The sequence below is a fragment of the Physeter macrocephalus genome, chromosome 8 (genome assembly GCF_002837175.3).
Source record: "Physeter macrocephalus isolate SW-GA chromosome 8, ASM283717v5, whole genome shotgun sequence".
Classification (NCBI taxonomy): Eukaryota; Metazoa; Chordata; class Mammalia; order Artiodactyla; family Physeteridae; genus Physeter; species Physeter macrocephalus.
In genome coordinates this window covers 54368496-54384817 of record NC_041221.1, presented here as the reverse complement: position 1 = coordinate 54384817, position 16322 = coordinate 54368496, and positions in this window count along the sequence as shown.

Genomic DNA, 16322 nt, shown 5'->3' with positions numbered 1-16322 from the left:
CCTCTTTTGCACTTAGCTTTTTTCACTCAGCATAGTTCTTTAGAGATGCATCAGTTTTATTTCTTCCTGTTTTTTTTTTTTTTTTTCGGTACGCGGGCCTCTCACTGTTGTGGCCTCTCCCGTTGAGGAGCACAGGCTCCGGACGCACAGGCTCAGCGGCCATGGCTCACGGGCCCAGCCGCTCCACGGCATGTGGGATCTTCCTGGACCGGGGCACGAACCCTTGTCCCCTGCATTGGCAGGTGGACTCTCAACCACTGCGCCACCAGGGAAGCCCGATTTCTTCCTTTTTGATTGGTATTCCTTTTGTCTTTCTTTTTTATTTTTTTGGACTTTGCACTGGCTAGAACTTCCAGCAGTCTGTTGAATAAGAGAGATAAGAGCAAACATGCTTGACTTTTCCTAATCTGAGAAAGGAAATATTCAGTCTTTCATCAAGTACAATGTTAGCTCTATTTTTTTAGTATTTCCTTTTTATCAATTGAGGAAGTTCTCTATTTCTATTTTTCTGAGAGATTTTATTATGCATGGGTATTGAATTTTGTCAAATGCTTATTTTGAATTGATATGATCATGTGATCTTTCTTTTTATCCTGTTAATATGAGGGATTGCATTGATAAATTTTCAAATAATCAACTGTCATTCATGAAATAAATCTCGCCTGGTCATGCTGTATAATTATTTTTATATATTGAATAGTTGAATTTGCTAAGAATTCTTGTTGCCATATTCATGAGGGTTGTTGAGTTGTAGTTTTCCTTTTTCTACCATCTTTGTCTGATTTGGCTGTCAGGGTAATATTATCTTTATGATTGAATTGGAAAGGTGTTCCTTTCTCTTCTACTCTCTCGAAGAAATTGTACAGAATTGGTGTTAATTCTTTGACTATTTTGTAGACTTCTCCAGTGTAACCATCTGGGTCTGAAGATTTCTATTTTGGGAGTATATATAATTATGAACTTAATTTCTTTAATAGTTATGGAGCTATTGAAATGATGAATTTCATATTTGACAATTTGTGGTAGTTTGTTTTTTTGAGGAAATGGTCCATTTCATCTATGTTGTCAAATTTAATGTGTGTAGAGTTATTCCTAGAATCCTATGATTATTCTTTTGATGTCTTCAGGGTGTGTAGTGATATTGCCTGCTTCATTCTCAATATCTGCAGTTGATGTCTTCTCTCTTTTATTTTGGCAGTGTTACTGGAGATGTGTCAATTTTATTATTTTCTCAAAGAACTAACTTTTTGTCTCACTGAACTTTTTCTTTTGTTTTTATGTTTTCAATTTCATTGATTTCTGCTTATGTCTTTATTATTTCCTTCTTCTTTCTTGCTTAGCGTTTAGTTTACGCTTATTTTTTTAGGTTCTTGAAGTGGTAGCATAGATAATTAAGACTTTTAAAAATCTTTTCTAATGTATGTAACTAGTACTATAAATTTCCCTCTCAAGACTACTTTAGCTTTGTCTTGCAAATTTTTATGTGCTGTATTTTAATTTTCACTTAATTCAGTGTATTTTTCGTTTTTTTGAGTCTTTCTCTTTAAACCATGTTTTTTTTAAAGATATGTTGTTTAGTTTCCAGGTGTTTGCAGATTCTGTTATCTTTCTGTTACTGGTTTCTAATTTGATTCCATTGTGGTTATTAAAAATATTATGTGATTTTAATACTTGAAGGTTATTGATGTTTATCTTATGTCTATAGATATGATCTAACTTGGTATTTGTTCTGTGGGCACTGGAAAAAAAATGTGAATTCTATTGTTTGGTCAACTGTTCTATAAATGTCAATTATATCCTGTTATTTGATGGTCTGTTTAGTTCTTCTATATCTTTGATGATTTTCTCTTTAGTTATTCTTTCAACTTTTGAGAGGGGAGTTGAAATCACCATATATAATTGTGGATTTGTCTATACCACAGTTCTATTAGTTGTTGCTTTGTATATTTTGCTTGGTGCATATATATTTAGGATTGCTATGTCTTTTTTGTGGAACTACCCTTTTATCATCATATAAAATCTTTCTTTGTCTCTGATAATTTTTTGTTTGTTTTGATGTCTAATTTGGCCTTTGTTGTTGTACATGGGGTATTTTTTCTGTGGTGTTTTCCTGAAATAGAGTGGTTATTGTCAAAAAGGTTTCTGTTTTCCTGGATGTTCTTTGGCTAGGGATAGAGCATACTTTTGTTAGGGCTTCTTTGTTTGTTTGTACCTGTTTGTGTTTTTGGATTGCCAGTCTCTGAAACTCTCAGTCTGAGATATATGAGGTAAAAAGACAACCTAGGGAAGTACCATAATCTCTTCTTTGGGTTCCAAGGTTTCTAGCCAGTCTGCCTTCTTTCAGAGTCTATTTATTTTTGTTTTATGAATAATATTAAAGGTTTTTTGTTTTTTTGTTTTTTTTTTTGTGGTACGCAGGCCTCTCACTGTTGTGGCCTCTCCCATTGAGGAGCACAGGCTCCGTACGCACAGGCTCAGCAGCCATGGCTCATGGGCCCAGCCGCTCCGCGGCATGTGGGATCTTCCCGGACCGGGGCACGAACCTGTGTCCCCTGCATCGGCAGGCGGACTCTCAACCACTGTGCTGCCAGGGAAGCCCTTAAAGGTTTTTTAGTAATACTTAGGAAGGAATAGGAAAATTATGTTTACTCTGTCTTCCTGGGATCAGAAGTCAGAAGAGATTTTTTGCTTATTGGTGTTAAATATTTTGTATCACACACAGTTTTAAGTGTATATGAAGAATTCAATAACTGCTAATTTATTTATTGGTAAGTTGAAACAAATACATAAAACAAATTAGAAATAGAGTAAACTATCATTTAGTATGTAGCTCTGAGATAAATGCATTGGGATATAGTTTAGTAAATCATGGGCTTAAAAAAAATAGTCACAGCCATGATATTGTAGAGTTCACTATACAGCAGATTATACTCTGAGGTGCCCTTTATATCAGTGTTTTAAAATAGTAGTTGTCATGATTTTAAAGTTCATAAATATTAGGTTTTTCCACTACTGAATTCGTACCTTCTGCCAAACCACAGAATTCTTCCCCATGCCCCGAGGAAAGTTTATTAAGTGACAGTTCTTATTAAGGTAACTGTATTCTATCCTCAGAAAAGCTATTTAGGGAAAAGAAGGAGCTTTACCAAGGTGTCCAGTAAAAATTTGTTCCTGTAATTTTATGTGGGACAAGCATTTGGTGCCTAGGTCACATTAAGATTTATTTTAAACTCTCAGAATGACTGGGAGGGAATTTTGACATTTCACTGTTCACTTAGTTAAGATGAACATTACCAGGAAAAACTTTAGTAATACTATATTTGTGGATATAATATTTGGAAACTTCTATAATGTAGTTTTTTTTTTTTTTTTTTTTTTTTTGCACGAACCCGTGTCTCCTGCATCGGCAGGCGGACTCTCAACCACTGCGCCACCAGGGAAGCCCTATAATGTAGTTTTAAAATGAATTCTGCCCTTATATTTGTCATTCTAAGTAAGTAAGCTGCCTCATAAATTGTTTTGATTTCCATAAAATTGCTTAATAAGTGTTTATAATTTCTGGTAGCACTTAAAGGAAAGAGAGAGAACAGTAAAAAATTATCAGAGAGAATTACTTCCTAATTATGTTCAAAAAGTGATATTGTGAGATTCAGCCTTCAATAAAAAATTTAAGTTCTTTGTTTAAAAGCTTCTTTTGTTGATTTGTGATCTATGAGGGATAAACGTATAACACAATGGAAAATGAAGAGGATCAGATTTTGAACCGTAGGCTCCTTAACCAAAATCTATTAACGTGTGTTACATTTTATGATGTAATGTCCCATGTGTTACACTGAGTTCTTACAAGAGACTGAGGGTGTTCTAGTTTACATTTAAAAAGTCAAGTGTAAGCTGTTTTTGTAGATAACATATGGCATACATCCCTATTAAATATCATAAATTTAATTGTATTAATTGTGCTATCATCTGGTTGATAAATGATTTTTTAATAGTGATGTAGTGTACTGCCTTAGCTCATTAAGAATAGGGCAATTTGATTTTTTATAACTTGTAGAGAAGCTGCAAAACGGATATTGATATGTTGTATAATGTTTATGTTTTCAATGTTTCCCACACTTACTGATTGGAGCCTCTCAAAAACCCCTCAAGTGAAGGAGTGTATGCATATTTACTTCTAAATTAGAGAGGATGCCTTTGAGATACATAGGTAAATGTGACCCAATAACTGGGCTATCAATAAAAAGAATTTAGGATGTAGACCTAGATATCATTAATCCAGATTTCCCTTACTCTAGGACAAATCATTTAAATTGATCATAACCCAATCTCCTCATCCACAAAATACAAAGTTTCCCTAGATCAGTGGTGTTCAAATCATGGCCTCTGGAGACCTAAATTTCACAGAGGCGGGTTAGGGCTGCCTCAGGACACTGGGGCTTTGGGCTTCTTTCTTTAACCAAAGCAGCCTTAATTCTGTCGGCTATAAATCAAAATTCTCTATAAAATTTAATCTAAAAAATAGGTTCTACTTTAAAAAACAAAGTTATAAATCCCTGTACAAGATTCTCTCTGGTTCCTCGCTGCTCTGTGGTTATCTGATTTGCCAAAGATTTCAGAGGGAGATACTGGTAGGTCAAAAAATAAAATCCTTATATCAGAACAAAGAGTCTAGATTTTTTTAAATTGAATATTTAGAATTGTAAAACTAAGTTTTTTTTTTAAATTTTGATTTTTAAGTAATAGGAAAGAGATAGTGGTTCATTTTAACAATGAGCAGAATTAGGGCCAGATAGTGTATATGGCTTGATCAAATTTTCATTTTTAGTCAAAGTTCAAGTGTACACTAAAGCCCCACACAAGAGGCTGCTTTCTCTTACTATAAGCTTTTATTTTAAAAACATACATAAATCTTGGATTCAGCGTGATTTTAATCAAGAAGTAAATAAAATTTTATTAAAGAGTTGCCCAGAGCTTAGCACTGTATCTCTTTAGGAGGAGCGACATGCCAATTCAGTCACATAATTCCTTCGAGAGCAGGAAGTCACCCTGTTTCTGGACAAAGGCTGCTGTACATGAAGTTGTCCATGACCCTCACAGTGAAGGGTTAACATGGCCTCTCAGCATGGATGTGCTTTGGCTTTCTCTCGTATGCTAAGGATAGTCTGCAGCGCTGACTTTTTTTTCCTTTTTTGTGCTGTCCCCTTAAAATGCTTGGCACTCCCAGAGGCTGGCCTTGATTCTCTGTGCTGAATCACCATATGTCAGAATCCTCTTCTCCAACTCTTGTTCTTCCCTAAGATAAACCTCATTGCAAGTCTGCCCGTAACCTAGGTTGACACTCCTTTCAATGACAGGTATATTTTTCTGCAATTCCCTTTTATATTCTATCAGTGTGACCCCAACTCTGTGCCCAATTTTCTTAGTTATTTTGTTTGATTCTTCAAAGCCTGGTTTGGCAGTTACAAAACTCAACATGAATCCTTCCTTGCCTTTTCTTTTTTCTTTTGTCATTCCTTTGTAACAATCCTACTTCTCTTTGAAGCAGTGTAGATGGTACTGATGAACTAAAGACTTGGAGGAAAGAAAATAATAAGAATGTATATTTCAAACTAATTTCAAACTAATTTCTCACCGTATCAATGGCAACCTGAAGAGACTGCATTCCAGGGCAGAAAACAGGATTAGCAAACAGAGTTTCAATGTAGACTATTGATTGTTATTTGTTTAACCTTGCTGTCCTCTAAGAGTGTCAGATGAATAATGCATGATTCTTGTCCTTGTGGATCTAGCAGTCCAGGATACTTTAGGAACCACACAAAAGGTGTTCTCAGGGTAGAATGGTGGTTCTGAGACACAGCACTTTTACTGGGCTTCATGAAAAGCATGTTGGAGGTAAGAACGCTGAAGTTGTGTCTTGAAAGATGAGCAAGATTTTGCCAGGTTAAGGAAGGAGAAAGGTCATTTCATATCAAAGGAGTGGCAAGAAAAAAATATTTAGGATGAAAGGATGCTTTAGGCCAGTAACTAAGGGCAGCTTTGTATTATTTGAACAGAAAGTATGAGCCAGGAACAAGGGGATAGGTTATGGGCTCATGATTTTGTACCAAGAAAGGTTTGGAGTGAGAGTATCATGGCCAGATTTGTTTTTCAAGTAGTTTTCTCTCATTGTGTGAAAAACGGACTCCTGGAAGCAAGACTAATAAAGCCCTGGAATGGCTGTTACGGGCCTGAACTGGAAGAGGGCTAAGGAGAGATGGAAAGGAGGGGAGATATTTGAGGAACAAACTTCATTGGCAGGAGTCCAGAGAAGGTCTAGGAATTCTGCAGGCTCTCAGAAATGCCTTTCCCTGGCCCCCTCATCACTACTGGCAAGAATGAATAAGAGGTCTTAGCTTTTCTCCTGGCAGGAAACTCTCCCCCTGCTTTCTCCCTCCCGGCACTGCCAGCATCACCACCATTATCTCTGTTGACAACATCAGTGAAAATCTCATTATGCCCTTTATCCCCATTTACATCAGTCATCACAAGAAGCCCAGGGACTCCCAGGTCATTCTTCATTCCTAGATTCTAACCGCATCTGGCTCTTTGAACAATGAGCCACTCATCTTCCTTCTGGTACTCGCTTTTCCCCCAAGATTAATTTGTCTCTCCAAGTATTTCTGACATATTGTAGATTTTACTTATTTGATTGTCCCACTTCCTCACCCCCCTCCAACCCTCCACCATTGCATACACCAGCCTGTAAACTCTACGATGACATCAATTCTTGTCTATTTATTCATGCTTATTTCCCCAGTATTTAGGATAGTATCAGGCACAATAAAAATTTGTTGAATGAGCAAATTTAAAAGTAAAAACATAACAGGGCTTGTCTATCAACTGTACTTCCAGGGTAGGGGAAAGAGACCAGTTGGGACTGATTTCAGGTTTTTGACTTAGACGACCTATAGTATAATTTTAAATATTGGCTAAAGTCAGAAGTAGTTTTCTTCTATCTACTGTATTAATTTTGGCTTCTTTAATTTTGGTTGAAGAGTATTCACATGGCACTTTGTAAACACTGTGTATTTTATTCGTTGCAACCAGTGAAATTTATTTTTTTTTTGGAAAATGTCACAGAGATTTAACCATGACTATTTTCAGTACAATAGTCTATAGAAGCAATTTTCTCATCCTATCTTCCGAGAATGTGAAAAATCATTATTTGTATGTTATGTTATCAGGGCAAAGCTATGAAGATTAATTTGTCCAAATAGTGCCTGGAACACTGGCATCAGGAAACAAGAATAAAATAAAGGAGAATGAAAAGATTTTGGGGGTTGGGAAAAGAAAGGTGAAGAGATTTTCTTTTTTGACATTTCTAAGGGAAGACAACCTCAACAGAGGACGGTAGACAGATAGGGAAGTGCAAGAAAATTAACAAGTGGTATCAAGCTCTGCCTCAGCCAGGGATAAAACATCCATATTCTGAGGCATGTTACAAGCTATTATTTTATAAGAAATTACTTCATACCTGAATTTTTAAAAAATCCCTCTAACTCCCTTCACCTTTGTTTACACACTGAATTTGCCATTATACAAATGATCCAAACATACATATACAAAATTTCTATGGAATATTTTACAGTTTGACTCCTGACTTATTTTAGTTGCTGCAGAATCATTACATATAATTATATATGAGTGGCTAGGAGGATAGAAAGATTTTAAAAATATATAGCCAATTAGGAAAGGAAGCTAAATGGGAAAGTAAAAACGGAGCTCTCACTTATTGTCACACACAGTGTTTACATACCTTAGACATATACTCATTTGATCATTACCACCATCCTGGAAAATATTTAATATTTTCCCAATTTTACAAATGAGGATAAAGAATAAAGTCACTCAACTGTAAGCTGAGGGAATGGAAATCTAATCCATGTTGTGTGACTTCAAATGGACTGTTCTTTGCATATATTTCATACACTATCTCAAAAGAAAGAAATGATTTCTGTGTATGAGGTTCTGGAAGTTTTGTACAAAATGAAGAACATGGCCATCGCGTTTGGATTGCCAGCCCACCCATGCTTTGTGGGCCTTTATAAAATACTACTAAATTTGGCTCAGAAGCAACACACATGCTACAAAAGAGCAGTTGTTTTGTGAGTGTTTTGGGGGAAGGAGAGAAAGCAAGAATGCATTGTGGGAGTGCAGACAAAGAGCAGCGTTCTTAGTGTGCAGCATTCACCAAGAAAGACTTCAACCTTCAGAAAAAGAGTGGGAGAAACAAAGCAATACACAGGACTAACCTCAATTATAGTAAAATGTAAAGACTAGGCATCTCCACTCCATTTACCATGCACAAATATTCTAAAAAAATTATTTCATGTTAGTGTATATACCTCTTATTCAGTGACATCAACATATTTATCCACAGCCTAAAATTAAACGAGGAAAAATTTTTTTAATGCAAAAAGCACTTTTCCACTGAAGAAAAATAGTGGATAAATCACATAGATATACCATTTTGGAGACTGGAATGATGCCTTTGAGACGTGCAGGAAAGACATCGCTAATCCCATTCTTCTATTACATTATAAATTTAAAAGATCGACCTACTTGCTATTTATTTTTAGCATGGCATGCATAACCGTATTTTATTTTCTAAGTTCTAAACTAATGGCTAGACGAACAAACTTTTGGAACATAAGCATTTCTAATTATAAATTTAACTACATTAGGAATGTGTGTTGAAGTCAGTAAACACCTATATTCCAAACCAACGTCTTTCTTGGAGGGGTGGAAAGGGTTTTAATTCTGTGTCTGCTACTTTGTGGGACTTGGGATAATTAAATAAACTCTGAACTTTGTTTCTATCATAGGATGATTGAGAAGATTAAAAGAGATAACATATGAAATCTCAGTGGTTGAGCTGTAGTAGGCATTCCGTAATGATAACTGTTGTTTTTGCCTTTTACCTATTAATTGGGAGGCAAGGGATGAGTATGGAGGAAAGGAGAATAGGAAGAGAAAGGAAAAGTAGAAGAATGAAAGAAAAAAAAATTGTAGCATTATTATACTATTTTATGTAAAGAAATCATTGAATTTCAACAAAAACAGCCGTAGAATTCAAATCTTTGCGTGCTCTAACAAGTCATGGGATTAGCAACAACAAAAAAGGTACCAGAAGAAATGTATCAATTAAGTGCCATTATCTTTCCGAGATGACTAAGTTTACATTTCAGTGTTGTTCAAGCTCCACAGGTGGAAATAATCCTGTATTTTTATTATTTGGGGGGAAAAAGAAAATACTTTATAATTAGTGTGTTACTATAAATGAATCAATAAACACTTCTGATACTTAAATAAGAAGACTCTTAAAAGTAAGAAACAGGATAAGCTTTTGTTTTTAACTATATTTTGCTGTCAGAATTTACATCAATACCATCTTACGTTCTTCAGGAGGCTTATATCTGCAAAATTCCAACTATTTGAAAATCTGTATGTAACAAAAAATATGTGCCATGACTTACGAATCAAGTGTTCCCAAAAATGTACAAATAAAGTTCATTTTCCTTTGTATTGATCATTTATTAAGAGAAGTAAAACATACATTAAGCGCCTTGCTTTCAAATAAGTTTGGTAAAGTGATGTCAAGTTTCTTTCTGATATAATAAAAACATAAAAATTTTTTTAAATTACAGATTTTTCTATTAGTCAAAAAATAAAAAATCCAGACATTATTATATATCTACTGTAAGGCTTTCTCCATATATGAGAAAAATTTCCCACAGAATACCAATTTGGCACAGAATATCCTACAGTAGAAATATTGGAAAGGTAAGAAATAATTTAGTATTTCTGAATTATGTTCCTTTGGGAAGTGGCTTTTAGTCTTCTAGCAGATTCAATCATAGTATCTTCCAGTGGTCTATAATTTATTAAACATGTTAACCAGTCAACACAAAATTAGAAGCATTAGCTTCCTTTAATAAGTCAGGCAGGTTTGTATGTATAATGTGCATTATATGTTCCAAAATTATTTTTTACATTTTGCACAGGATTTCCACTTACTGGAATGTACTTGCCTGGAAGGAGAAAACTCAAGTGTTGTTATTTCTCATCTCCCCACAGCATTTTCATTCTCTGGAACCTCTAGTTATCCCAAATCTGAAATTTATTAAATACAAAGAGAATGAATAGAAAAATTTACAATTTAGAGTTATCAATCATTGCATAAATGCCAGAAACAAGAGATACCATGGCAAAGGCAGACTTCTGCAGTGGAAGGAAGCTGTGGAGAAGGTTTCATGAATAAATATAGAATTATGATTTGAAACGACCTGGTTCCTTTGTGATTGTTATGAGACACTCAAAGCATCTAAAGCATTATTATTATTTTTTTAATGAATGGGAGGTGAGAAATGAAAATGGTTAGTTTCTTGTAATGTAGGAGTGGTGTACTGTGGTAAAAGTGGGAGTATTTACCATAAAGTAGCTTGATTTCTAAAGAACAGAAATTAATAATATAAGAATGTTCAAATGAGCTTTGTAAAAAAAAATCCTCTTTCCTCTTCATATGTACCTCCTCATTCCTCCTGTGAATTATGACAAACTTATGGAGATGATGGGAGGACAAGAGTGTAGGTAAAAGGAGACACTTTTATGCTGCATTCAATATTTCATTTAGAAAAGAAAGGGCAAGTAAACGTTATACTGTTTGATATCTATAACCAGGTGGTAGTCTTCCCAGTGTGGTATTAAAAAAAAGTATTTGAGGACTCATCTGTGTTTAGTGAAGCATAATGCCATGATCCATTAGTAATAGCCAAAGACATGGGTGAAAGGAGTGACTGGTGTTTTGCTACGTATTTGCCACTCCTGACCTAGCACATTGCTAGTATTTAATGACTTGAAAATTTCATGGGGCAATCAGTATTCGTTATTAATAACTTTCTACTCATCCAAACAGAGAGTTTGGAAAATTCAATTTTTTTTTCACATCTTTATTGGAGTATAATTGCTTTACAGTGTTGTGCTAGTTTCTGCTGTACAACAATATGAATCAACTATATGTATACATATATCCCCATATCGCCTCCCTCTTGAGCCTCCCTCCTACCCTCCCTATCCCATCCCTCTAGGTCGTCAGAAAGCATTGAGTTGATCTCCCTGTGCTATGCTGCAGCTTCCCACTAGCTATCCATTTTACCTTTGGTGGTGTATATATGTCAATGCTACTCTCTCACTTCGTCCCAGCTTACCCTTCCCCCTCCCCGTGTACTCAAGTCCATTCTCTACTTCTGCATCTTTACTCCTGCCCTGCTGCTAGGTTCATCAGTGCCACTTTTTTAGATTCCATATATATGTGTTAGCATATGGTATTTGTTTTTCTCTTTCTGACTTACTTCGCTCTGTATGACAGACTGGAAAATTCAATTTTTAGAGTTTCTTGTTATATCACCAACTACTAGTTCTCATGTTGTCTAAAGACTATGATTTTGATGAGGCAATAGAATGAGGAAATGAAAAAAACAGAGTGTCTTGACAGAGGAAAAAAAAAATCTATACTACTTGTCCTCTGGGGGGATTTCTCTCCTTTTACTCTCTTATGTCCCCCACCTTCCACATCTTCTTTAGTCTCTCTTCCTTTCTGAGTGGTTTTATTGTAAAAATGTTCTTTGAAGCAGCTAAATTTGAATTTATGTATGCAGTATATCAGTTCCAAGTTTACCAGCAAATTTTCAACGGGAAGCTACCCCTCAGAAGTACACTTCGGGTTACTGGCAGCCAATAGGCTTTGGAAGGCTGCCTTCCTTTTTCTTTGGTTAAATGATGCCACTTGAAAAGACAAATACCACTATAATTCCTGTTGAGCTGGGAGACCAGCCTTCATCTAGCTCACTATGATTTCATGAAAGCATAAATCAAGCTCACAAGATAAATCTCTGAGTCAGCTGTTCCTACTTTTGTATTGAATCTAATTAGAAGCGTGAAACAAATGCTTGTCACCATTCTGTCTCACTGAAAAATAAATAAATACCAAGACAAAGACTTTGAAGATATGGCAATTGGAATGACAGTAGGTAATTTTATCCAGAGGGGCCTCAGTCAGCTATCTAACATCCAGGAAATCAATTTAGCTAAAAGCAGATGAAATATGCTAGACATGTTCAATGATAAAGGATTCAAAGTAGTACTATGAAAAGATGTTAGGATGGATGGTTGTCAAATAAATCAGAGATGCATCTAATGTTACAGGTATGCTAAGATAATATCTCTCTGATTAGTGTTTTTCTTAGTTCATGATACAAGGAAGTGTTGCAAATGTTTCTGTATAATGAAGATTCTGTCAGAACACAGGGACATATGTGGTCCCAAAGTGCAACAAATTGCTCTGGAGGTATGACAACTTCTTTAAATTGGATCGAGGAAAGAAAATAGTCACTAGGCTAAGAGTTGGGTACAATGTGCCAGGGACTGTAATGATTCACTCCAGCAGGGAGACAACAACTGGAATAGCAGCTGGTACTGGCATCACCACACTTGGTTAAGCTTACGATGACCACGTCCTGTTCTCTAAGACCCGTTCATTTTATGCACTGGACAAACTAGAGAGGGAAATTGGCATATTTTATGAATCAACAGCTCTGCATCTTTCAAGTAGTAATAGTGGCACAGCTTTCCCTATTACCCATCAAAGAATATGAAACTTTTTGATTTAAATTTTTGATTGGGAGAAAGACTTCTAGGGCCTAGCCTTGGCTCTTCCTACCAGAATAGCTTATTTTATAGGTCAGGAATCTACTAAGGTGCTCCTGCCTCTTGCTCAGGAGGTCTTGTTCTAGCCAACCATATTATCAAAGCCAGACTGAACACTTTTAACAGAGAAAAGGGGCACCAAGAAATTAAAAATTAAAAGTACTTAATTTTCTGAGTATTTACTTATTAACTGACAAATTTATTATATTGCTGAACTTATAGTTCTTTTTAGGCACCTTTTCAAAAATACAGTTATTTGTAATATTTTAAAACAGCATATCTGTATATAGTATAAAATACTTCTATCAATTATATGAATTTTAAAAATAAATTAAGTAGAACAGTAATTATTTTTGGAGGATTTTATCAATTTGATGTGTAAATATTTCTGTTCAAATATTTTTGAAGGTACTATATTTTTAACCATTCCAAGATATCATTTTAAGCTAATATTTCATAAGCTAAAACTCAATATTGTTGCTACTTTAAAAAAAAATTATTTATTTATTCATCTTTGGCTGTGTTGGGTCCTCGTTGCGGTGCGCGGGCCTCCCATCGCGGTGGCCTCTCATCGCGGAGCACAGGCTCTAGGCGCACGGGCCTCAGTAGCTGTGGCGCACGGGCTCCATTGCTCCGCGGCATGTGGGATCCTCCCGGCCCAGGGATCGCATCTGAGTCCCCTGCACTGGCAGGCGGACTCTCAACCACTGCGCCACCAGAGAAGCCCCCTGTTGCTACTTTTGACTGACTTATGCTTAATGATTTTTATGATTTTGAGATTCTATTTTGTCAAATTTTAGATGCTACAGCATCATAGAACCTCTCAAATTTAATTTCATTTGTATCCAACATCACATTCATAACAAAAAATGTCACATGTAATTACTCTGACTTCACCAAGTGCAGCTTGGTGATTTCGTGTGTCTTGCAGTTTCCAGCATGGTCTGTGGTGCACCACCCAATACACCAAGTGACTGGTAGTAGCAGCAGCATTGCCTGTTTCTTCTACTCTCACTGGAGGTTTGAAGGTGTTTGATGTTCCTAGCCTCTCATGTCCAAGTAAACGTATTATATCAGTGAATGCCTTCCTGCTCTCCTTGAAAGGGAGGTGTTGGATGCATCATCTCTGAAATGTGCTGGGGGAAAAGATGTACATCGTTGCTGGTCACCTGGCAGAGTCAACCATGCACTACAGTGAGAACTTAACTCACTGCACACGTTTCACATACTAGATGAGACAGATATACCACATCCTGATTTATTCTGCTGCAAATATTAATAACATACTCCGTACTGTATTTAAAAAATGAAAACTTCAGGACAAATTCAGAGTCTAAGAGCACAGTGGGGCAATAAGTGTGAACCACTATCTTGGGCCAACAGAGACTTTTGGCAACAGTTAGGAACTGGGCAATTATCATGTTCAGTGTTTCCACTGGGCCTGTGGGTGTATGGACTTACTTTAAATCTCCATTCATCACCTTTTCAGGGGAAGATCCATGTTTGGTGGGGCCTGAAGCTTATACACTATGAAGTGCCTTCTTTAAGAAAAAGAAGGTAAAAATACCTTATGTTTACAAAATTTAAAAGAAAACAGTGACACACTGCTAGGGTCTTCCTAAGGCTGGGCAAGGTAAGGGTCCTGAAGCTTGTCAAGATCATGGTAAACCTACCTGTGATCCTCTTACTACCTTCAGCCCCAGGCTGACCAGCTGACACTAGGGGGTGTCTGAATCCCCAGGAACTGGGTTTGTTAGGAAGTGGTGTGCACAAGAGAAGAAAAGGGGTCAGTGAAGGACAAAGCAGAGAAATAACAGGAGGACCATTTTGTGAGTGAGGGGGAAAGCAAGCTAGCTGAAAAACCCAGGAGATCAAACCGCAAACGATCTAATTAGCTCCATAATTTAGTCCTTCCTAAATGGATGCTTTCTCACCTCCATTCAAGGAGCTCAGGGTCTGTGAATTGGCTCGTGTGGGAACTGCATGTGAGGCCTAGACTTTATTGTACTGGCTTAAATCAATTCTCTGTTCATCAGACCTATAGTTTTGCTATCGGAACTAAGATTCATACACATTGGAACTGAGTAAAGCAAGGACTGAAGTTTCCCCTCTTCTCACTCACCCCCCTGTGATGCTGAGACTCTGACCTCTGAGGAAGGGTGGGTGCTCAGCTGCTGCTGGTATCTCCAAGAGAGCAGGCTGGGGAGGTCCTGGGGTGTAGAAAATCTGCAAAGTAGCACACCCTGCTGCTACCGGAAACACTGTCAGTATCACGGTGAAGAACCATTGCTATGTGATGGTGACAGGAATAGGAAACATAGGAGAAGTGTGTTTCTTTTCCCCCTTCCAGATTTCCAGTCCCCTCTGGTTACTCCCTTTTGGGAGAGCCTAACAGTGATTCAGCTGGTAAAAAAGAAATGTGGTTTGTGGAGTCCCAGATATAAGCAGAGAAGGACCAGTTCACATGTGAGAGACAATGGCTTAATAATGAGCACACCGTCAGAAGCAGACATATCTCATTGTTCTAGAATTAATTTATTCCTCTGTATATATTCTTTAATACCTACCATATACCAGGAACTCTATAGAGATTAGAATGGTGAACAAAATGGACTAAGTGTCTTCATGGAGTTTATTTTCTAGTGGAGAAAGGCCCAAAATAGCAACTTTAACAAATAAAAATAAAATTTCAAATAAGTGCTGTAAAAACAACAAAATGGAAACCCCTTATGCTATTTATATTGTTTCATAGCAACCTAGTTATCTGGTAATCCATTGGTTTGCTCTCAATGGGCAACTGGTTCTAAGTGGCCACAGGTGAGCACTTAATTAGCTGTTTGGCCACTTCCCCTGGTACTGTGAGTTTCTCGATTCCATTACAAGGATATGCATGGAGTTTTGTTGCTTTTAGTTCTGTCTCGGGCAATTTAATCAATTTCAAATACCTCATATCTCCCTGGTGGTCTGTGTCTTAGTCTGTTCAGGCCGCTATAATAAAAGACTGCCAACCCTCTGGATCCTCAGGTTCTCCATTTGTGGATTCAACCAACCGCAGATGATTTGAGTCTGCAGGTTGCTGAATCAGAGGATGTGGAACTCTGCATGGGGAGGGCCATTTTATATAAGGGACATTTTATGTAAGGCATCTGCAGATTTTGGTATACATGTGGGAAGGGGGAGAGGTGTCCTGGAACCAATCCCCCACAGATCCCAAGAGATGACTGTACCACAGACTTGATGGTTTATAAACTACAGATATTTCTTTCTCACTGTTGGAGAAAGATCATTGGGAGTCCAAGATCAGGATGCGAGCACGGTGGGGTTCTGGTGAAAGCCCTCTTCCAGGTTGCAGACTGCTGACTTCTTGGCTGGACCTCTCATGGTAGAAGGTCTGGGGAACTCTGTGAGTCAGTATAGACTAGGGAGTGTCCTCTGCCTTCTTTGAAAAGGCACAAATCCCATTTATGAGGTCTCACCCTCATGAACTAGTCACCTTCCAAAGGCCACTTCCTAATTCCATTACCTTGGGATTAGGATTTCAACATATGAATTTTGGGGGACACAAACATTCAAACCAT